Consider the following 23,537-nt stretch of genomic DNA (forward strand, 5'->3'; position numbering starts at 1 on the left):
GCCTTTGATGCTGCTTGTTTATGGCTGCTTGGTGCAGGCCACTTCTGGATGTACTGGCCTAGCGGTTCTTGGCACCGCAAGCAGGTTCCATCTGTTGCAGCACTCTCTCATCTGATTTGTGAACTGGTTATTGCTTTCCTCCCAGTAGTAAAGGATCTTCAAACCATTATTACTCTGTGCTTGACTGTTATCTAATCTTGGTAAGCCTATTGACTGCAATATTCCACTGTTGGAGTGCTACCTAATTGCATGGCTTGTCTGCCAGTTTCGCCTCTGCAAGATAGCCTTATTGCTGACTCGCTAGTTTTATTGCATTGTAGATATCTAGGAGATGGCTGTAGGAGCTTAGTACTAGCATCAAGAAACACCATCTGGACAGCTCCCTGTTTCAGGTATGTTCTCTACCAGATATTTGTAGCTGGGCAGCCTATATGGTGTCATGTCTTCTCAGTTGTACTTCAGGTCTAAGTCTGCAGGAGCTAAAGTCTATTGCAGATTTCCACTAAAGAAAATGCTGGTTTGTATATTTGATTTACTCATTTAGTGATACAAGCCAGACTTAGGGAACTTTATTCTTTTATCTATCAAGTAGTGTGGAGCATGGACTGCTTTTTGTTGTCCGTGAAATCTCGTCCTTTTCAGGTCTCTTACCAGCAGCTGCCATCAACAGTGTGAAAGTACTGGAAGAGAAGCTGCTGATACAATTCATAGAGTAGCATGTGTTGTCACGTAACATGTGGCTCAACTTAATGAGTTTGTTGCCAGTGTTGTGTTTCTGAGAAGTACTCTTCCCTCACCTAACAGAATACTTCTCACACACTTTTATGGGTGCAGTGAGGGTCATCTTATTTCATGCTCGGTTGCAGGTAATCAGATTTTTGTCAAGTTTGTATGTACAGGTGGATCGCTGGAGTTCTTCCTTTGCAAGCTTTCCCTAGATGAAAGGAACTCCTCACGGATATTTCGGTCTGGTTCTGTTCTTACTTGTGTCTCAGTATAAAAGTGTCTCAAAGCTACAGATGTTCCCTGTAGTGCACCTCTGTTTCCTCTGCTTTGTTTCATGCTCGTAAAAAGTTCATAGGACCTGTTCAGGAATTGTTATAGCTGAGTATTATGAAACTGAACTGTCTGGGTGTTGTCTCCTACTATAGTAATATAATCAACCAGAGCCTTGATGCCAGGAGATAATAATGGCTGGTTCTGCAATCAGCATGGGTTGGTGGCCTTGGGCAGCTGGATGCCTTTAGGCATTTGCACTCTCAGGATCTGCCTAGAAGGATGGCAGAGGCTTGCCAAGCAGTCAGGAAGCTCGCTTAGTTTAACATGCTTGAATCTGTAGTTGCAGAATTAAATGTTCTTGCTCTGCACCTACTCATCTAATGAATAGCTTCTTTTGATACTCATTTGGAGTTGTGCAGAGCATGGCTTCACCTAAGGTGTCTTCATCCTTTGTTAGCTCCTTGATGTTCTAATACCAAGTTGTACAGACCTCATGAGCTTGACAGTTTTCTCAAGAGATTATAAAGGCTCTTGGTCATCCACTTCATTATGTATACTGCTTGTGGTAAAAGTTTGCTTCTACCTTATTACACAGACACACAGATCAAGATATCCGAGCAGTTTCTGTATGTGGTTAGGACTCATCATTACCTTTCTTGCCCTGAACTTATTTGGGTTTGTGCACCATGGATTTGATGTAATACAGTGTCCTGCTGCCCAGCAAACGGGCTCCAAGGTCGAATACCATAAAGCAAGTCTTTTCTGTTACAAATTTCTCACAGGTTTCATAATGGCTGTATTTGGCATAACTACTATTTATTCGTGCTTCTCTGCTCTAATAGTGCTGCGTATCAACATTTCAGATATTAATAAATCTGGTTCCAAATTTCAGCCAGCTTGAGCTGGCAGTTCATTTAATAGCTTAATTGCAAGGTGATAATTGAATAGCAGCTGTCTTCAGTCTCCTAGATGAGGAGGCAGTATCATTAGACCTTCTGAAATCTTGCTAAAAGCTGCCTCTCCTGAAAAAGAGGTATTGTAGCTTTAGACATTACTTTAGCAAGAGAAGTATTGAGCGAGCTGCTTTGTTGTTGTATTGGACTGGTGGCTTCTCTGCTAGCCCTGTAGCCTGTTGGCTGGGTGCTTCAAGCTCTAGGCAGTGATGCCGCCTGTGTGAGTTGGGGTCCCTGGATTTTTTTTTTTTTCAGCATATGGATTTTTCCACCTGTCCTAGCCTAGTGGCGATCAGTGTTGTCATTCTTTCCCTCTGTGCCCAGCTATCTTTATAGCAGCATCTCCTGTATGCTGAACTGCTGGCGTCCTCAGGTCACTGCACTGTTGTGACAGTGTGCAAGCCGTACTCTACAGTGATGCATAGTCACATTTACAAAAATGCATTTTTTTTTAGACAAATAAGCCCTGTGAAGCATTGAGGGGATCAACCATAACATACCCAAAGCTATTTGAGAAGAGCAGAGGTAATGAGCTGCAGCAGTTAGAGCAGCCCTTCTAGCAGAAGGCTTGACATTTCCATGGTATAGCTTGGCATGTGGGCATGCCTCCAGCCTGGACTCTCATGGGGTACCCTGTAGGTAAGTTGTTATCTAAATATAGTATGCCTGTGTGGTGGGATTTTTCCCCCCCCTGTAATGGGCTATTTTCAGAATAAAGTAAGTGGGAAAGCTTTGTCTTCTGCAAGGTCACTCCATCATAGGCTTTCAGATGTTTCCAGTTTAGCTTTCTTCTTGAAGACCATGTGGAAGCTGGGTGGGGGACTTCAGGGTCTGCCTCTCTGTTCTCTAATCTGTAATGGGATGTGTATCATTGATAAAAGAAGTCTGGCTCTGTAGAGGTCATTCCATAGTATCCACATAAGTTCTATTTAGAGCTTGTTTATATCTGACTGGTGTCAGCGTAAAGCTACTGTTACAAACTGCTTATTTATTTATAAACACACAGTGAATGCCAGCTTCCTCTAGAGGGGCAGCCTAGAAATTTGTTCTCAAGAAAAATTGTGGGGGAGAAAGTTTTCTAGGAAAAAAAATATTCAGTTGCAATGTGTTCTTGATGGCTGTTTTGTTTTGCCAACCAATGGCTTCATATAAAACTGGTTTTATGCTTGTCAAATGTAAATACAGCCAGATGCTGTGTTCTCAATCTCCAGGACTAGTCATGGTCTCCAGGTAGCAGAAGGTGACTCACAAAACAGTTGCAAAAGTAGCGTGCTGGCTCCTTCCCTGCACCTCTTTGGCTGATCTTCTCCCTCTCCCCCTAGAAAAATTAATTTAAAAATGCAATATTCATGTTCATCTCATTTCTTACTTGGTTGCGAGTGAACGGTGCACAAAAGTGCAGCTCCTTGAATCCCTTAAGTGTCAATGACCTTTCAGTGTGCGTGGCTTGTTTTCTGGTTTTGTTTGGGAGAAGTACAATTTCAAGGAAATCTTACATGGCAAATTCAAGTTCTTTTCTGCCTCAATATAACACTGAATAACTGGGTAATCATACAACCTATGAAGAAGAGTAAGTGCAGCAACCCTGTGCTTGTTCGTTCAGCTTTTAGTTGTCTAGTTTTTGTTTTGTAGATATGAGCTCAGTGTTGTGGGTTTTTTGGTGTTTTGGGCTTTTTCGTTTATACCCTTGCACATCTTTTTTAATATTTTTTTTTTTTGGTTCTCACAGAGGAATTTTTAAAGTTTACTTTGTTTTGACTTTTAGCTGTCAGTGCACAATACTGGTTACTACTGTTTGGTAGCTGGGTTTTAATGTAGAATAACCAAAGGAAAACTTTGCCTGTAGAATCTTTAAAACGTTTAAACTTTCCTAATGCAAAACAGTAGCATTTTTTTTAAGCACCGAAGATTAATCTGTAGTGCCAGATGGGGAAAATGTCACATAATGCGTGTCTGTCTGTACTTGCAATGAAAAGAAGCCTGCCACTGAAGCGATTATGAATACTCCAGGAATTTCTCCATGCTCTTCAGTACTTTCAGAAAGTGGCAAAATGGCCTTTGTACTCAACGACACATCCTTGAGAACAAATTTAATCACTCTGGACTAACGGCTGCCTTTCTACAAACCAGTGACTTTGAGGTTAATGTTTAAATATTTAAACGGATTTGGCATGTTGCCATTTAAGTAGAACGGCATGTGCCTAGCCCTGAGACTCAAACAAGTTCCCTGCGTAGCCAAAAAAAATAGAAATTACTCAATAGTGCAGTGATCTGGTAACTTCAAAGATTATAATTTAAGGCTACAAATTATAATTTAGGGTACAAAGGTATCCTAAAGGAGGACTATTGATACGATTTTCCTATTTAGCTGAGGGGAAGGGAATTTTTACAGATGGTGTCAAAACTTTTTATAGAACTTTTTGGGTTAAATGGGAGCATTTATCTGTGGGTCAAAGTCCAGTATAAACAAGCAAGTGTAGGCTCTGGTAAAAAATAATCCTAAAAGATACTGATCTGCACAAAGGAATTGAAACTTGTTGAAAACTGTGTAAGTCGTTAAATTTAGGTAACTTAGTTTTAATTCTCTTTGTTTGGGTTGGAACGCAAGGATTAAGCAAAGGTTTGATGAGTGTAAGGCTCAAACTTAATCTGGGAGTCTTGCTACTTATGACTTGAAATGGAAAAAATTATAGAAGAAAGCCAAGAGCAATTGCGCTGGCGTTCTTTGGATGTCTCATGCTCTTTACCTTAATCCACAGAAGCGTCGACCCTGGGACCGCATCTCTAATTGGGTTTTATTCTGACCTTACGTTTACCAAGAACTCTGCTAAAAGCATCCCTCTCGGGGGAGCGCTTCCCGCCTCTCGTGCCAGATGATGCAAACCCAGGTTTTCTGCCAAGTATCCCAAGTATTTTCTACTAGTGGCCAGGTCAGAGCCATGCTGCACTGGTGACTGGATGCTCTCTGAGGCTGAGGGAATGAGGCAGCATATGAGACGTGCTGAGATAAGGCTGGCTGAGCAGAGGGAGACAATTTTATTTCCTCATTTTACTTTGTTATACAAATCTCATGCGCAAGTTAGACAAGTATGTGAATTTTTCAACACGCGTAGATGTGAAATCTCAAGCTTAGGAACTATTCAAGAAAATAATTATAAATCCCATAACTTCAAGCCTATGAAATAAATATTTGAAGTTGCAACACCTTCCCGGACAAACCAGTATTTTGTTTAACTCTCATTAAGTTGTGTGGTATTTGTATTTCAGCACGGAAGTGAAATGCTCTGGGCCAGTGTTATAGTTAATTGCTTGAGCTCATGTTTGCATGTCCTAAAGAAAGGAACGATAATGCAAATGGCCAGCATAGAATTAATACATCACATATTATTGTGTGATTTATGTGGCCTAAAGGGGTGGTGCCTCAGTAAATGATTATGAAATATGCAAGTGCCAAAAAGCATCTTCCTGTGGGCAGCGCGAGTGCTGCAGCTCTAAGATTAGTATGAACTACTTACTCTTTTCTGTCATCTGTGTCGACAGTTGAAGAAAAAATTTTATGATAATTTAATAAATTTGGGGATTTCATTATAAGTGAAATCAGTTTCTACTTCAATAGCTGTTTCACTTGCCATCCAAGGAAGGGAAGACAGATGTGCTTTTGGTTGACCAGCCTCTTCCTTCATGTCATCTTCTGGTGGTTCAGAGGAAAAGGGAAGATCAAGCTAAAGTAATCAGAGTTTATTTTTGGGTGCTTTACAGGTAGATAATCTGTGTTTCATTCAAGAAATATGACAGTAAAGACCTTAGCTAGAAAACTTTTAGTAGGAGCTTTATTACACCTTCCTTTTTAAGATGAAACTTTTAAATCTTACTTCTGAAGAAAAAGGCTCTTCTCTAACCTTTGCATGTTAAGTTGGATGAAGGAGAACAGTGTGTTCCGACTGTCGGCTCAACTCTCAAAAGCTTGTGGTGATCTCTGCCCAGTGCTGCCATGAGTTGTCCGCTTGCTCGGGCAGCACTTTTCAGCGTCCTTAGTCAAGAAAAAAAGACTCCAACAGTCCAAGGGGTGGGCAAACAGTTTGAGAAACCTGTCCAAGAAGGCACGCAAGTGTAATCAGTTGACAGAATTTGAATGGATGTGCCAAACAGAAGATAAATTTGGATCTGTCTTGTTCTGAAGGGGAGAGGGAGGGAGGGTGGCTGGTGATCGCTTTTTTGCATGGAGGTTTTTGAGCTGTATTTGAGCAGAGTGAAAGCACTTTAATCTCCATGAGGGAGATTGTCATGAGCAAAGTGGGGAGCAATAAAGGAGAAACATCTGCCCACAGCTCGGTGTTGAAGTGCATACCTTAAAGAGCAGCTTTTCAGAAATCCTTAATGTCATGAGCAAGCCATAGTGACTTCCTGGGAAGGTCAGTAATGGTGAGGTGATGGCAGGCTCGGCGCAGCAGGGGAGGGATGGCCTGGACAGGCAAGCTTCGGCTGGTGATGTTTTTATTTTGGGGGTGCTGGTAGCACGTGGTTGTTAGGGGGCTATGCTTAATGTGTCCTGCTCTGCCCTGTGCGCCAGCCGAACAGCAGCAGGACGCTGGTTGGCACCCAGTGAAACTCTGAGTGGAGAATGTGTTGCTGAGGGGGGGGCTCTCATACTGCTTTAGTTCCTTCTAATTTCAGTGTGGGGTTTTTTTGCTCTGAGATGATTGAGCTGTGGTTGTTCAGCCTGGAGAAAAGGAAGCTGAGGGGAGACCTTTTTGCTCTCTACAACTACCTGAAAGGAGGGTGTAGAGAGATGGGGGTCGGTCTCTTCTCCCAAGTAACAGGCAACAGGACAAGAGGAAACGGCCTCAAGTTGCACCAGGGGAGGTTTAGATTGGATATTAGGAAAAATTTCTTCACTGAAAGGGTTATTATGTATAGGAACAGGCTTCCCGGGGAAGTGGTTGAGGCACCATCCCTGGAGGTATTTAAAAGACAGGTAGACGTGGTGCCAAGGGACGTGGTATAATAGTGATTTTTGTCAGTATTAGGGTGATGGTTGGACTCGATGATCTGGAAGGTCCCTTCCAACCAATTCTGTGATGCTAGCCTGCAGATAGCTATTGCTATTCTGCAAGTGCTCAGCTCTCTGCTTTTCTGTTAAATTTCTGGAACTGTGTATTTTTCTGATGGTAAATGCAATGAACTAGGAGCCAGTATTTGAGGCACTGAGATGGGATCTCAATGGCAAGCCAAAGTCTTGGCTCTGCCAGTATTGTCTTCTTCCACTGGTAACTCGGTGGAGCTGTAGTATGCTGTGTGTTAGGTGGAGTTTGAAGCCTATTGCCATCCAGGTAACTTTTGGAAGGGTCTTTCAAGGACAGAAAGCGATTTGGATTTGCCAAATTCATTGGTTTGACACCTTGAAGCACTTCAATGCTACAAAGCTCATTGGTAGAGATTGTCACCCAGGAACATGGGATAGTTTAAAGAGTTCTTTCCTGTTCTGAGAGCAAGCATTTTACTCATTTAGTATCTGTTGCTAAAGGATGTCTTGGTAGTGTAAGAGTTTTCTCGTATTTTTGTGTAGGAAAAAGAGTTAGCTGATATTTTGTGACTTCTTTTAAGGATGGTGCATTATCAATTCTCACTTATAATCAAAGATTATATAAAATGCATCATCACTTCTTGTAATACTTACGTATCACCAACAAGATCCGCGTTATGCACATTATACCTTAGATTCCTAACTTCTTTTTTCATAAGTATTAGAGGCTGCTTTTTTATAAATTTCTGTTATTTTGTGACCTTTGAAGAGACTTCAAGTTATTTTTATTTCTTGTAGCTTGAAAACCCAGTCATTGAACTGAATAAATTAAATGAATGGAGAGAAGGTTCTGTTTCTTCTTCAGAAAAGAGAAATTATTGTGAAATGTTTCACTCTTCAACTCTTAAGTTTGTGTACCCAAAGCCAGTGGTTTGTCCATGTTGAAAAACGTTGTCAGTGAGCACGTGCCACTCGAATGTCTTAATTTGACTGACGAATGTGCTACAGTGGAGTTTAATATAGCTATTATAATTTCACATTTAAATTGACTTTGTTAAAATGTATTTGTTTATATTTACTGCAATTCTTCTATACCCTGAGGAAAGAAATACTTCCAGAGGTTGAAAGTAACCTTAACGCTGTTTTACATAGCCAATGTATCCCAGCTTTCCTTCTTTTTTTTTTTTTATTTACTTTTCCTGCAATGCTGAATTAATTGGAAAGGCTACGGTAAATAGGGGTAACGGCAAATTATACATTTCTAGGGTAAATCTATGATGTGGTTAAATTAATTGAGGAAAGGAAAGTCTCCTGTTCAGCTCTTTGGAAGCACCATATTCATCTTCCCTTGCCTGTAGCAGACAGGAGCAAGAGACTGTGGTTTATGTCACTTAAAAAAGGTGAGGGAGAACTGTTAGTTCTGTAGGGCAAAAATGAATAATTGCTTGACGTGTTGCAATACGACTTTTCCAAACAACTCTTCTTTCCTCAGGCTATCTGAAAGTAGGCTAAGATTTAATTTCTCCAAGCTGCTCTGCAGACTATCTAATATAAAATTGTCTTGTTAGGTAGCTGTTTGTCATAATTTGTGATGCAGGGGGAAAAGGATGGTGGTGTGGGGGAGAAACACCTGCATGTCTGTGTGCGTTTCTCTTTGCAACTTGGAGCGCGGGGGCAATATTTCCCCACCCCTGGGAGCTCGGAGCATTCCGCTCCTTGGGGAGCCAACAGCACGGGGGGCACTGGGCAAAAACTCCTGGGCACTGTAGCTGCTGCAGAGGAAGTTTGTAGCCTGGCTCTATACTGGAGTTGTGGTAGCCCACGGTTTTGGGAAAATAGCAGTTTGTGGGTTTTAAGTCTTAGCAGTCCTGCAGTAACAGCGGAGTTGAAGTCCATCCTCCTCTCACTCCGGACCTGGCTGGGAGAACCAGTTGCTTACTTTGTTGAACAGAGCTCTTGTCCCTCACCTTAAATAAGGTCTGAAGTGTTACAGAAAAAATACCTCTTTGCAAGTATCATCTGTCAAATCTGAAGTTCCTTGTCAAACCTGCTCTTCGGACGTGTTGCCAGCACGCAGGGAGCTTTTGATGCAGTGCTGGCAGAGAGTCTAAGGAAAATTCTTCAGCCTGAGCCTTTTATTGCCATGTGGCTGAACTGATCTTTGGAAGCTGAAATCTCATGAGAGGACTCTCTATAGTCTGGCTTCTATGTTTTTGTTTTGTTTTTTTCTTTTCCCCTTAATCTTACTGATTGCTTGTGCTCTGATGTATGCCACCGAGGAGAGCTTTTGATGACTTATCTAACTCGGCCTCAGCCCGTCTCTCTTGAAAGGCTTGTGCTTTGACTAAGGGATTTAGTAGTTTGTGGTGTGTCTTTCTTTCCCTCATGCCCTAGTGTGAGATGCTACTGTATTCCAAATAACTTTCCAAATGTATTACTTGAAGTTGTTTATTCCATAAATACAGAAGCATACTCTTATATGTGGCTCTTACAGTTTATTCTTTGCTATTTAGAGAATAATAAGATTACTTGTACTTTCTGAAACTGTGTGCCTAAGTGTAGTCCAAAGTAAACCTTTTAGTTGCAAAAATTACATAGAAGCTGGTAATCTTTGTGAGGGAGATTTGGTGTCTTCTATCAAACCATAACCACGTACTGTCATTGATTTAATGTTCCCTGGTGGCTTAAATTTAACAGCTAAAACAGAAGTATTAGTGGCTTCCACAATTAATGCTAAAAACATGCCAGGCTGGGAGAGAAATGCCAAAAGAAACCTTGCAAGTAGTTTCCATATGTTGCTGACACATTATTTCCTGGAAGGCTGGGTGATGTGTTGGCAAAACTAGTATAATATGGCATTTTCTATTAAAGTTTGGGAAGAACAATCAAGTTGCGGTTCTTAAAATGGAGAGTTGGGGATGATAAAAGGCCTCCGGTTAGTGGCTTTTTTGGTATTCTCAGGATTTGAGGTGATCTTTGATCATTGATCTTTGCATGCTAAGGCATTGCTTTTTTGTCTGTTGCTATCTTTAGCTAAGCTACTAAAACAGGAGCTGCTAGTATTTGATTTCTAAATAGAAGGAAAGATCAATCAAACTTCTGAAGGTGGTAAAGGAAATATAATGTGTTTCTCCTATGGGAGGTGTGAAGACCTGTACCTAGAATGGGAAAAAAAGGAATGTAATGTAATATTGTGAAATATAGTTAAACCAACACAGTTATGACTTGAATTTATTATTAAATTGTAATAAACAGTCTTGTCTTAATATAGCTGAACTTGTAGGCAGGACTAACTAACCTCCAAACAAGCATCCCGGTGCTCAAGGATACAGCCCAACATCAGGGACAGGCAAATCGGTGACTTTAAAAACTCACAGTTCAGATGATAGTGGGCTGCTTCCCTCTTGGTACCATTCTCCCTTGGTGGTTCAGGGGTTTGGGTCAAGCAAACAGGTAGCCGTGGCTTCACCTTAGCTTTAAGCTCTGCTGTGACTTTTACCTTTCTTCCTGAAATGGAGATGCAGGAGGAAAGGCTGGATGTGGCAGTCAGACCTGCGTATGGGTGTCTGTTAGATAAGAGCAGTAATTATTTGTAAAGAAACCCCAGAAGCAGATTTTGAGGGATTTTAGTGCAATGGTAATATCTTACATTTATGTTACTATTTCTTAGGTTATCTAACAGCCTTTTAAGTATAATATCTTTTTTTAGTGTCTCTCATTCTAACCCTGAAGTGGCAGAAGAGGAAGGGAGAAATTAGTTTTAATTTCATGCCTGCATTTCCATCCCTTGTGTCTTCACCTGTGTCTGCTACTGTAGAGTAGGGCTGGTAACAATACTTTTCCAAAAAGCATAAGATTCTTCTTAATGAAACATCTTTTATCTTATTGCCACTGAAAAGTGAAAAGTGCATGTGGGGAAGCATGTGCATATGGGGAATAGTGTCAAATAAACTGAAATAGTCAGAGTGGAAACTGTGTCCGGTGTCAGGTGTCCTGCACAGCCAGACAGGCTTAGCCCGTAGTGCAGTGGGTTGACATCTCCAACCAGAAGGTCTGGAAAAGTGCATGAAGCTTAATCTGCTTAAACATTTAACAAAACGTGAACACTGAAACCGCTGTGGGCTCTGACCTACACCCCTGTCTGTGTGCGAGCACAGAGACGTTTTTCAAACTGAAAAGGGGAAACTGTTGTCATGGCTGATTTAACGTGCTGCTTTTCATTGCTCTCCAAAACTGGTCCTTTTCTTCCACAGATGGAGTGAAGGAGCATGGTCACTATGACCTGAGGGCGCCTGGGATCTAAGTGATCGCATAGTATTGATTGCTGACCAGGAACAGGCTTTCATCCATGGGGAGGGAAAAAGTGATGGTGTAATCCTTGCTGTGTCTTGTCCTGTTCCAGGTCACCCTACCTTAGACCAGGCTGCCTGTGACAATGCGTTCAGGTGCTTGAAAAGCAAATGTGTCCTCCTGTGTCTCAGCTGAGGCTTCCCAACTTTCAGCTCTCAGCTGCGTTTCTGCTTTACTGATGAGGCTTTAGCTGCTGAGAGCAGGTGATTTGTATTTGCATCAGTACAGCTGCGGAGTTCTGTCCTGCGTAGGGAATTGCTGTTGCCGCTCAATACCTGGAAGTCTGCAAGCACCTTCTGTCTGGAGAAGGAGCTCGTGACTGGTATTTCTCTGTATATATTCTTTCTAAATAAGCGTGACAGCACTGACATCTTGTTCCTTCCTGAATATGGTATGTATTAAGCAGAAAATGGTCTTGTGACTCTCGCTCACTTTTTTTTTCCTAGTCAGTAATCTAAAAGTCATCTCTGCTGTTCTGCTCTGGGTGGGGACTCTTAAAAGGGGTGCCTGAATAAGGAGGGATCTTAATTTTTCTTCTAATGTTGACTAAATTATTTTTTTTCCCCAGGCATCCATAGCTTTCTAAAGGAGTGTGTGCACTTATTGGGCTTTATTCTTGTTGTGGGGAAAATGCGTGGCAGCCTGCAGTCAGGAAAGTCTGTTCTGGGATGCCCCCCATCCTGTTGATGATGATGATGTAGTCCTTGTAGTTGTTGCTGCTGTTTGAGTGAGCAGCTCTGATTGCTGCAGTTGCATCTCTTTAGGTGTTAGAAGCTGCTGAGGTGGTTCCTCTTGCACTGGAGGAGCTGTCAGCTTTCCTGGACCTCAGCTGGCTCTGTGCATCTTGGCAGAGAGGTGGGATGGCATGACAGGGCTGTCGAACTCTTGTGGCTCATGTAACATGAAATATATGAAACTTGGCAGCCTCAATTTGAGCGAGGTCTGGTGGGGAGACTACAGCAATGTTCTCCAAGTTGGTATTTGGTTTCCCCTTCCATACTGAATATTTTGAATGTATTGACCTTCTGAGTACGTGCAAGATAAATCTGTCCAGGCCGTGGGGTGAGTCTACACAAATGTGGATTCTTGCTTAGTGAGGCGTTGATGCTCACGGTTGGTGCTCTGATTTCAGTTAGCACAGCCTAACTTTGACTTTGTTATTACTTTGTTATTGCAGTTCTCCTGTGGTTTATTTGGGATCCAAATTATTCACTGATCAAACTGTTGATTTGCATACACGTTTCATGTTGAATGCTTAACCTAACAGGGATCTTAAATATATTTTGTGTTATTTAAAGAACTAGTATTTTACAGTTCTGTATTAGAACTGGTATTTTCTCCTTGTAGAATGTAAATGAGTTACACTTTATATCAAAAAATAAGATAGAGATAGGCATCTGACTCATCAAACTATTCTAACAGTAAGCTCTGATGTGTTATTGCACTAAATCTGTGGCTATGATAAGACTTGCAATTGCTTTGTCAAATAACTTTTAAAATGTATTTTTCCATTGTGCGGTCTCATGAGTGAACATACAGATACCTGGCGTATAAATAAACCTGAATACTGAGGTTTACTCCACTTTATTTGTGCAAGTGGAAGCTAATTCTGAGCAGGCTTGTTGAAGTAAGCACAGTGGGATAGTGCTGCATCTTGTGTGCGGTCTGTTCTGTGCAAAATAACTGAGCCATGCTTTAATGTGATAGGACAGAGGTGTAAAAATCGGCCCTAAGCTGGTGCACCATGGTTAAAGTTGAACAGGAGAAGGCACTGACGGCTGCAGTGGTTCCTGTGTTCATAAAGATTACTCTGCTTAAACCAAAACGTGCTCTCCGGCATGTTGGTAGGTGAATGACACTTTATTCTCGAGGTGTGAGGCTCCTTCAGTGGAATATCTGGAAATCTCCCAAATATATTGGAGATACTACATGAGAATGCTTTTTATCCCAAACACTGCTTCGCTGCTTAGAGCACGTGCTTGGCTTGGGTTTGGTTTGTATTACCTTCTGGTATGTGAAATCACAGTCTCCTTGTAGTACATGGAATTATTGGTTTGTATACCTAAAATAATTTTTAGGAATGAGTGTAGTTTGTCCGTAGCACTTCAATTTGTTGGTTGCCAACTTTTAATTTGAAATGTGGATGGGAATAATTGAAACCCCCAAATTCTCAATCCTAATATGCAAACTTGGAATTCAGGGATACAATGGGAAGAAATACAAACCAGATTCTGTGCAACTACGAAGACAGAAGTGGTTGCTAAACTGGTAAGGCTTCAAACCTTTAGAATCGGGGAGCTTAAGCACACAGTTGTTCTTGCTTGTGCCTTGGGTGGGGAGAGGAAGATTGTGTGAAACAATTCAGGAGACTTTAGTACGGTTTAATATTATGAAAATGGCTATTTCTGCTACCTTTCGCATCTGCTGTTCTCTGTAATACAGTGATTTGTGAAGAAAATGGTCAAAAGACTCAGTCTAACAACATTTATTGACATGGAAGCCTTGATTGTCTGACACACAACTTGATTTTAGACTGATATCCGTGCCTCAGTAGAAGCTGTTTACCTGTCATGTGGTCATTTCAGAATTTACATTTTTCTTTTTCCTATTTTAAGAAAAATCAGAGATCACCTCCAGTTTTTTGTTTTTGTTTTGTTTTTTTTTTAAGACCCTTACCAGTGGTCAGAAATAAAGTGCCCTAGACATCAGTTGGTCTGTCAATGTGGAAGATCAGAAGAGCAGAACTAATTGGAGCACTTGGTACTCATAGGCAAATTGAACCTTGGCCTTCTGCATGAGAGTTGTCCCAGTCCCTGGGGACTGTCCTCCATTCTGACTTTTGGCATACCCGGTTTTGACTAGGAACTTCTTCGTAGAGGCAAGAAATCCAGCCCAAGGAAGCTTATGACATCCAGTGTATTCCTAGGTCTATTTTCACAGAATGCTATTCCCCTATATTTTTTTCAGAAAACATTTGAGCCATTTTAAGCTTAACCACTAAATACTGCTTTGCAACCCTGAAGGCTTAGCTGTAGATGGAGTTTCCAGAGGACTGAAGCAAGTGGTTTCCAGGTGCCAATCCCTTCCACCCCTGCTTCTTGTGAGGCAATTTCCTCTGGAGAAAGTTCCTAATGCAGCATTAATTGCTTGCAGTTGACATTTGTGAGCAGTATACTACCCAAATGACTTGTGGAAACGCCTCTGGTATGTTTAACTTGGCTCGGAGAAAATGGAACCCCAGTGGTGGACTTGAAGGGAAAACATCAAGGTAGAAACAGTCTCCTCTTCCAGGAACGTCCCCCAGTACCTGATGGAGGGAGAGAACACTCTAATTAATAAATTCTCTGTAAAATTAGAGAAATGGAAAGGAGAGATCTGGGGGATGGAGATCTCTTGTGGATTCTTCCTGGATGGCCTGTGCAGCTCAACTTTTTTTCCCTCAGCATTCAGCAGTTAAGGGATATGTATTTTCCTAGCAGGAGAAGCTTCATGACTTTTCCCCTTATTTATTTTCTCGGATTACTCAGCACTGGGTGTGTGCTGTGGTTTGGGGTTTTTCTGTTTTGTTGGGGTGTTTTTATTTCCCCTCCCCCTGCCTAGGCAACCCTTCTCAGTTCAGGCTGCTCCAGCATCCTGGGATTTCATTTACCAGAGAATTTTTATCAACAAAGCGTGCATTCGGAGCCCTGATTGAGCAGGACATGAGGATCCTTGTTTGCGCACTGCGAATTGGTGGATTTCTAGATGGAAACCTGGAGACTGCAGCATTGTTAACGTGCTTTGGTGAACTTGACGCTGATAGAATAGTGGACAGAATTCATCTGTCATGCAAGTTTAAACTTACTGAGATTGCTTTTAAAAAAAAAAAGTTAGTTACCCGTCACAGGACACTATTCAGTTGTGCAAGTTCAGTTTTATTATGTACTAATTCACTTTTATTGGGTACCTACGCAACTCTTTTTTTTTTTTTTGGCTTTTTTTCCAACAAGGCTTCTTCCTCATTCCCACAAAAACCCCCCACTTACGCTATGTGCAACCCAAATACCTATCCCAATGGGAGAATTATGTTCTTGCTGCTTTAAGGTGAAACACGGGAGGCGGAGTTGCTTATCTATGTCCCAAACTAACTTCAACTGTATGAAGTTACACAAGTACGCTCATTTGCCTTAACCCTGTGTAGGAGTTTCCCACCCGCATTGCAGAGTGGTGAAACACTTGCTGTATGAAATGCTGGTGTTCCTGACTCGCTTCTGATACGGATGATGGTTTCATGGCTTTCTGTGCTGTTAAGTGAATGTTTGATGCAGCAGCTGCCATTTGGTGTTGGTGCTTAGCAGAATTAAATAATGAAGGTCTGTGACCAACATAAATCCAGAAATAACATTCTGTCTCTGTTGCCCTCTTAATGATGGATGTACATTATGTCCTTGGAGGAGCGGCCTGGAAAGCACAGCTTCAGAGAAGTTTGTGCTTAGTGATGCTGTATGTCCTGGTGATCTCTACAGTTTGAGCAGGGGAAGCTTTGAGTTTTAACTATAAGAATACAAAGGCATCATTTAACTCAAATCTTTGTACTGCCTGTCCCTGTGCAGAAGGTATAGAAGTTGCAGTGATTTTTTTTTTTTCCCCCTACACTTTTTGGAAAGCCTCTTTATCTGTGTGTTCTCCCAGTTATTTTCTGCTGCGTATTTGTGTGTCTTAAATGTGGTTTACCCCAAGAAATAGTATTTTATAGATCGCTGCTAACAAAACCTGGGTGTCTGGTTGTAGAATGACTGCTTTAAGTGTACCAGTTCTGAGCAATGTCCTTTAAATCCTCATGCTGCTGTCACTGCTTGTATGCAATTTGGGTTTTCCCTCTATCAGGCTTATAAAGCCAGCGAAGGCAAAGCCCGAAGGGTTAAACATGAGGTGAGCTGTATTGCAGACTGGGTCACTTACACATGGCACCAATTCCTAGAGACTCCAGAGAACCAATCCATGTGGATGAGTGAATCATTTGACCGAGGGGGCTGTACGCTAAAAGTTAATGTGTGATCAGTCCTTGCAAAAAAAGACCGAGCTGACGCTTTCAAAAACCAGACGAAGGAAGAGAAAAGCAGTTCTTGCCTGCTGATCATGTAGCTCCTGTTAGGCTGTCAGTTATTCAAGGGTTATGATCTAGTTTATAATAAACCCAGGGTGCTGCTTTTTCTCTTCGTAGCAGAGACAGTCCTTAGCAGGTGTGTGCCATGTCCTCTGGTTGTGCACATCCCTCGTCTCAAGGGGAGGCTGTGGCAGAAGCTGAAATTCACCTGGGAACATCAGGTATGGATGTGGCACTGCCTGTGTAACAATTTTGTCACTGCCCGTCGCATTGATTTTGGTCAGTCCTGAGTTGAAATCAAAGCTGATGTTCCTGTATAACATATAGCTGTCGTTCCAGGGTGTTCTGCAATGATCTGGTAATAGATACACGCTTTACTCTTGTGAGAAGCTGTTGAGTCAGCTAAATAGTTGAATGGGGAGAACCGTTTGAGAGGGTAGCATTTGAAGTTAAAACACTTCAGCTCGCTGGTTAAAGCTTTGGGGTAGAGGTTTGGCTATACCGTAAAACAAACGCTAGGCTATAATAAGCAGCATTTGGATTTGATGCCTAGCTTTAAGCAACTTGACTCAAGGAAAAATATTAAAATGATGGATTTGCACTGCTTGAATCTTAAGGAAGAAGTTATAATTCTTTGCTGCCTATCTTTAGACTACCACATTCCTGTGGGGTCTCAGAGGGAGTGATGGGATGAATTCTGTACCGGGAGTTTTGAGTCCCTATCCCCCCCCACCCCCAGGGCAACAACCTTACACGGGAGTCCTGCTGCTGCTCGGGGATGGAGTGGAGTCCCTTACCGAGAGCTGGGGGACATCTGCAAGGAGCCCAGTATATATGGATCCCTTCCAGATCCCCTGGGTGAGACTGATAACCTTGCCCTGGCAGCCTTTCAAGCAACGTGTGCCCAGCTCCCCCTTCCCTCCAGTCCTTCTCCCACCGCGTGCCGGGAGAATTTCAGCCTGTCAGCAGCCATATCAAGTGGTGTGGGGAGCTCATGCTTTCCAGAGGGCACCGGCTGCAGCCTCCTACCTAATAGTGTGGCAGAAATCAAGCTATTTTCTCTGAACAGCTCTGTGAAACTGTTGTGGCATCTTTCTTGTCATTTGCTGTGGCAGAGGTGCGGTGCTGTGTTGAGCTTTGCAGAGCTGGTCCCTCTTGGATTCAGAGGCTTCTGTCTTCTGGGACCGAAAGGCAAACAAACAAAAAACATAAAAAAGATTAAAGCATAAAAATAAACTCTCGTAGCAAGACTGATCTCACTGTGAGAAACAGTTTCCTTTGTAGGGAACATAACATTTTTTTGAATATAAAAACAATATGTGTGTATGTTATTGGTTTTTTGTTTGTTTTTTTCCTCCTGAGACTGCAATATTTGGAACAATGGTTGTGAATTGCCTGATTGCCCCAGATGCCAGTTGTGCAAAGCTGCAGGTGAAATATTAGTGAAACTGTTAGGATTGAGAGGATTTAAACTCCTTTTCAGCAATACTTACTGAAAATGGTCAACGACCACTGTACCTTTAGGACTTCTAATCGTTGGGTTGGAGCTGTTTCCTATTTGGCTACCAAAATATTATTTCCTGTAACAACTTTATTGCAGTTTTATTAGATTTTGTTCGCTATATATAATCATAGCCTTGAATATTTTTTAATAAAGTGTAGTAACAGCTGTTCTTTAATTGGCAAGTACAGCATCTTCAGAACTAAATTCTGCTGTGATGCGGTTGCTGTGCAAAAGTGCAGCCCTAACTCAGTGGCAGAATTTCTTGTGGAGTAAGTGGAAACTGTTCTTGGCTGGCCGTAGTCTTTTCTGAATGACTGAGCACTTCTGCATAGCAAGCTGCTTTGAGTCCGCAAACTGCAAGCTGATTAAACTTCTGACCTGGTTAATGTGAGAAATCCTAAGCATCTTGATTTATTCTTCATTTTGTACTGCAAAAGGGTATCATAGCAAAGATGCTGCTTTTTCAGTCATTAGAGACCGTGTTGATCTGCTTTTTCAGAGAAATTAATCAGGTTATAGATTTGTCACACAGAGTGATCCACTAGAGCTAAATAATACTGCTGTACTTGCTGTATCTTGCTTCACTACAGGTTACGTTGAGAGTACTCCAAACGCTCTGGAAACTAGTTCATAGTATATGTCGGTGTTAAAAATAGAGAGTTGCTGAACAATTTCTCAGTTTTAGGTGGAGATCTGGAAGGACACGCAATGCACAAGAGCAGACGAGCCTTTCTGTGTCCTTGCCTATCCGATTCCATTGGCACAGCCGCTGTACCGGCCAGAATGCCGATAGTGTCAGCTACACATTGTGTGGCGCTCGTGCTAGAGCTGGGGGCGCAGGGGCTTCATAAAACAGTTCAGGAACGCAAAAAGTTTCAAGTCAGCACATAACCTTAAGTAGTCTCAGCGTATGCTGCCTAGCCCATTGTGGTGTACTTGCTTGGCATTAGAACTTGACTGTAAAGGCAAATATTTAATGCAGGAGTTATTTCAGTGGTAACGGTTAAAGCCATCTCTGCTCAGACTTGCCAAATGAATGACTAAGTTGTGACTCATTGTTAGGAAACAAGAACTATTATTTTTTTTCAGCGTTATGACTGGCACTTTAGCCACCACCTTTGCAGCACGGTGCTGCTTCTGCAGAGTATTTCTGCTGGTTTTGTACTTGCTGTTTTGACTGAGAAGCCCAAAGCTTTCACAGAGAAGAGTAGCAGCAGACAAAAAGTCTTCACTTCATTTAATGTCCGTAGACCTAATACTCAGAGGGTATATTTTTAAAACAAAATTTTAAAACCCCAACCAAACAAAACCAGAAAACCCCAAAACACCACCAGCAACACCACCAACCCCGTTTTTTGTGGGAATCCAAGGTGTAACAGCTGTTCTGCACTGCTTCCCTGTGTACTTGCGTCTGTGCCAGATTTGACTTCAGCTAGGATGAGAGCAAGTGAGGACTATGGGGCAACTTAAGAGGATTGACAGCTTTGTAAGAAAGGAGAGAAAACACGTAATGGAGAGTAAAAGATTGCCGAGAGGACTGGCCCATTAGTTTGGAACAGGTCAGCCCAATTTCTACTTTGAATGTTTGAAGCTTGTTCAAAGGAAGATGGGCAGCAAGGGTGCTGATGGCTGAAATTCCCTTAAAGAATGAGAAATGATGATAAAGAACGTGTGATGAGAAACTTAAGGAAAACTCCTAGATATCTGAAAACTATCTTGAAATGTGAGGACATTCTTGAAGAGCACAAACCTTGTTTTCTCAACTTTGAAGTTTCACTTACTTGCTGTGAGTGGGCAGACCTAGTGTGAGTTCACAAAGTATTTTTGTTCTTGGTAATCTATTACCACCTTTCTTCCTGCACAGATGATATTTCAATCTTAGAGGGAAAATTCCCCGTGAATAATCCTGGCTCACTGTTTCGTAACTTGAAGATACCAAAATGTATAAATGTACCCTTTAAGTGGTAGCAGTGGAGAAATCAATTTAGCTGAATTCCAGGAAATGGAGAAGGTGAGCAGTATTCGTAACACCTATCTAGGCAAAGAACTTGAGCACTGATTAGGATTGTTGAACACAGGGTTCTGACAGTCTCAGTCTTGTTTGTGCTTTGCTACTCAATCAAGCCTTTCAAAAAGAAGGACTTGAACCTTGATCTTCCAAGGAAGTGCCATAATAAATGTGCTATTGTGTTGTGGTTTTTTTTTTTTCCAAGTTCCAGCTCCTTACTTTCATTTTGACCTGAAAGTTCATCCTTCCTTGTATAAGAACATAGGCTTCTGCTAAACAATTTAGTTGTGATAAAACAGGAAAAAAAAAAAACCCAAACCAAACCCCAAAGCAGTTGATGACTAATTTAACCAAGAAGCAATAACTTAATGTCATTCTTACAAGTTCCTAAAGAGTAAGAGAGTGAATATTGATCTCACGGAAAACCATGTACAGCCATTGTTCATGGTGGCAATGGAGAAATGAATGATAACTAAGTGTGTAACTATCTGTGTGTGCAGTTGTGTACTGCAATGTATGTTGAAAGCCCCGTGAGTAGTCTGTGCCACTTCTTGCAATGAATGCTGTCTTAATGAAGCTACAAATGACAGCCTGATTAAGTCATAAGAGCACGCTGGAATATCAAACAAGAAGCTTGTTGATATTCTCATCTATGTGTTCAAATAGGTAGCTTTGGTTTTGTTTGATCATGCATTTAATCTCAAATAATAAAGTACACTTGCTTACTTATGCTCTCTGAATAGCTGGCATTTGTCACTGGTTTGTGCGTGCTTATCTCTGTTACTTCCCTGAGTTTAATCTTGATGGTTGTTGTAAAACAGTGGGGGAAGGGCATGTGCATTTGTAGAACTTCCTGATGTAGGGCATTGCACCTCCAGATCCCTAAAATACAAGATGCCATTTCTAGACACTATTTTCAAGTATCCTGGTTGTCTAAGTAAAAAGACGGACTTCATTTACTTTTTAAGAAAACTTGGTGGACCAGTCTTCCACTTCTGAATACAGAGTTCTCCTGGAACTTACCTTATCATAAAAATCAGAAGTTGGCAATTATTAAAGGAAGAAAAACTGTGTTATGGAGACACTGGGTAAATCCATTGGAATGCCTGAGTGTATTATGTCCTTACAAATAATAGTCTGAACTTGAAGATGGAGACAGCAGCCTAACATCCTTAGAGACAGGCCAACAAGGATGGTCAGAGTTTATGAACAGTTAAATAGACCTAAGGACTCTTCATCTCAGAAAAGTAATGACTATGGGCAAGGAAAAGAAGGGTCGGAAAGCAGCTGAAGCTTTCCATTGAACCAGTGCTCTGAGGACTGACTCACTGGAGGCTGTGAGTTTGGGGAAAGCAGCAGCATTGCTGTCTCCATTAGACACCCATTTAGTCACTGGTAGGAGGAAGCTACTAGGGCAGATGGACCTGTTGGAATGAGCAGCCATATGTTTTTTGGGGCAGTCTGATGGTACTGTGTCATGGTTCGAATGTCTTACGGGAAGTCAGCACCTCTCACGCAACTTTAGGGTGTCTGATTTCTGCAGCTGTATGCCCAATTGCCTTTCCGCTTTACTTCTGCCATACCTTAGTGCCAAGATTTAAGTGCTTAAAATTCATGTTCCTTGGTTACTACCACTTCTGTGTTATGCTGCTTCTTCAGTCTTGAAGCAGGGTGGGAAACAACCAAGTAGGAGGGAGAACCTCATGGTTCACGCCTGTGAAAGTGATACTGCTCCTTCAATCAGATGTGCCAGCATGATTGCTTCCAAACCGCATTTCTGCTTACCACAGCAAGTGTCTCACATTTATTTTGATTTTTAAAATGGCTTTGAGTAAAGCATACAGGTGCCACTTGGCTACCCCGTGGCGTTGGTTTTTTTTGTCATGAACAACGCCTTCGCAGTGCCAGCACGGATGATGCTGTGTGTTCTTAAGCAATGCCATTAGCATATGAGCACTTCATGTAATTCACTTCTAGGAGTATGTTGTGCTTGTAATGTTATAAATGTTTGGGTGAAGTTGTTTTAGGAGCTTAACTCATCCTCTCTTCTAATACTTTGAATTAGCTTGGCAACAGGCTAGTTCACATCAACAACACTGGGGCCGCACAGGGAGCTCTGAAATCTGCAGTTCTAAACAAATGCAGTGTTACCGGAAATTGTCTGTTTTGCCAGAGCTTTCTGATGGAACACATGTGAGCAACGTGCGATGGAGCATGTTGGGAGGGATGCCTGGCCGCTGCAGACACCCTCCTGGATGCTGCTGTGTCTGCTTTCAGGTGTACCTGCTGAAAGAGCCAGACTTGTGTGATTGTGTTGTGTTCCAGAGCACCGTCAGGTAAACTGGCTGTAGTGTAATGCATTGATGTATGCAATGCTTTACATGGTTTCTGACTTCAGTGACTGTGGTAATTGGGACCATGTAATATGGTTTTCTGCTGAAATACAGATGCTGGCAGTGTGTTTTTTCTGGTATCAAAGCACGTTCAGTTGGTGAGAGCACTTGTAGACTGCCTGCGTGTCTGGGCACATCCTCCCCTTCCAGATTGATCCCCCCATCCCGCTTCATACGGGCAGCACAAACATAGCTGGTGGGTTTGAGTAAACACCATGTGATGGTGTGGGTGAAAGAACCCGGTTCCAGATGGAGTACTGGGGAAAGTGTAAATTATTCCTGTCTGTGTTGTGATGCTAACACAAACTGACTTGCGTTTTTGTAGTAATTTGTAAACTTGTAGCTTGAATTCCCTATTGCAATTGATATGGTTTGGATTCCCGTTTACCCAGCACTGAATGAGTTGCTGTCCCTCTGCCCTTCTACAGCACACCCCGGACACCCTCATAGGTTCATGGAAGTGGCAAGGTCTTGCTCTGAGCCCAGTTCTGTATTCGTAGCGTGTTTCTCCTGTATCTGGGGCTGCTGGCAGCCAATCTCTGATCTCTTCTCCCTTCAGGAGAATCTGCTTGTCAAGCCCCTGTGTGTTGCTTTTTTTTTTTTTTTTTTTAATGAAGTGTTGCTTCTGTTACCCTAAGCTTTTATATCTGCTGGGGGAAAGGGAAAGCTGAGAGCTCTGATAACTAAGCCTTTTTTTTGCAATGCTTAAGCACTTGAAATATGCAACTGAAACTTGGCAAATTGAGCTTTACTGAAGGCACAAACCAGCTGAACTCTTTTGCCCAGCATGGTAGTGTGTTGTGGAGACCAGGCATGCATAATGCTTGTTGATATAAGATAAACTCAAAGCAAGTTTATTAGTAGTATTTAGAGAATTCCCCAAGTCGTTAGGTGCCAGGAACAGTATATTCTTGGGAAGGAATGTTCTTGGGAAGGGCAACTGTTGTGTCTGTGCATCTGCTAATGACCACTCCTATGAAGGAGATGCTGGCTGAGGTTATTTTTTCATTCTGCCTCCTGTGGCAGATCTGAAATCTAAAGAATTTCTCATCACCAGGAAGCATTCTTATAAGCCTGATGAACCTATTAGTACCTGCAGAGTTACAGAATGTCAATTTTTTGAGGACTAATATTTATCTAGGTTCCAGATTTTTTTTATACACTATAGTTAATCCTGAGGAATGCCTCACTTTTTATGCAGGACACTTTTAGGACTCTAAA

At 41.9% G+C, this 23,537-nt stretch overlaps 1 protein-coding gene across 4 annotated transcripts in view; it reads left to right on the top strand.

Moving 5' to 3' along the window:
• The window catches only part of MTUS1 (microtubule associated scaffold protein 1), a 130,712-nt gene that overhangs the window by 7,094 nt on the left and 100,081 nt on the right, over positions 1-23,537 (top strand). Inside the window, exons 1-2 of one of the 4 annotated variants that reach the window (XM_054203653.1) lie at positions 16,072-16,632; positions 22,097-22,259. The exons of 2 other annotated variants lie outside the window; for them this stretch is intronic. The gene's annotated coding sequence lies outside the window, so the exon portion shown is untranslated. Of the gene's footprint in view, positions 1-16,071; positions 16,633-22,096; positions 22,260-23,537 lie in introns of those variants that run through there. One more of the 4 variants, XM_054203652.1, reaches the window with a different exon arrangement.

This window comes from Rissa tridactyla, chromosome 5 (assembly GCF_028500815.1).
Source record: "Rissa tridactyla isolate bRisTri1 chromosome 5, bRisTri1.patW.cur.20221130, whole genome shotgun sequence".
Classification (NCBI taxonomy): domain Eukaryota; kingdom Metazoa; phylum Chordata; class Aves; order Charadriiformes; family Laridae; genus Rissa; species Rissa tridactyla.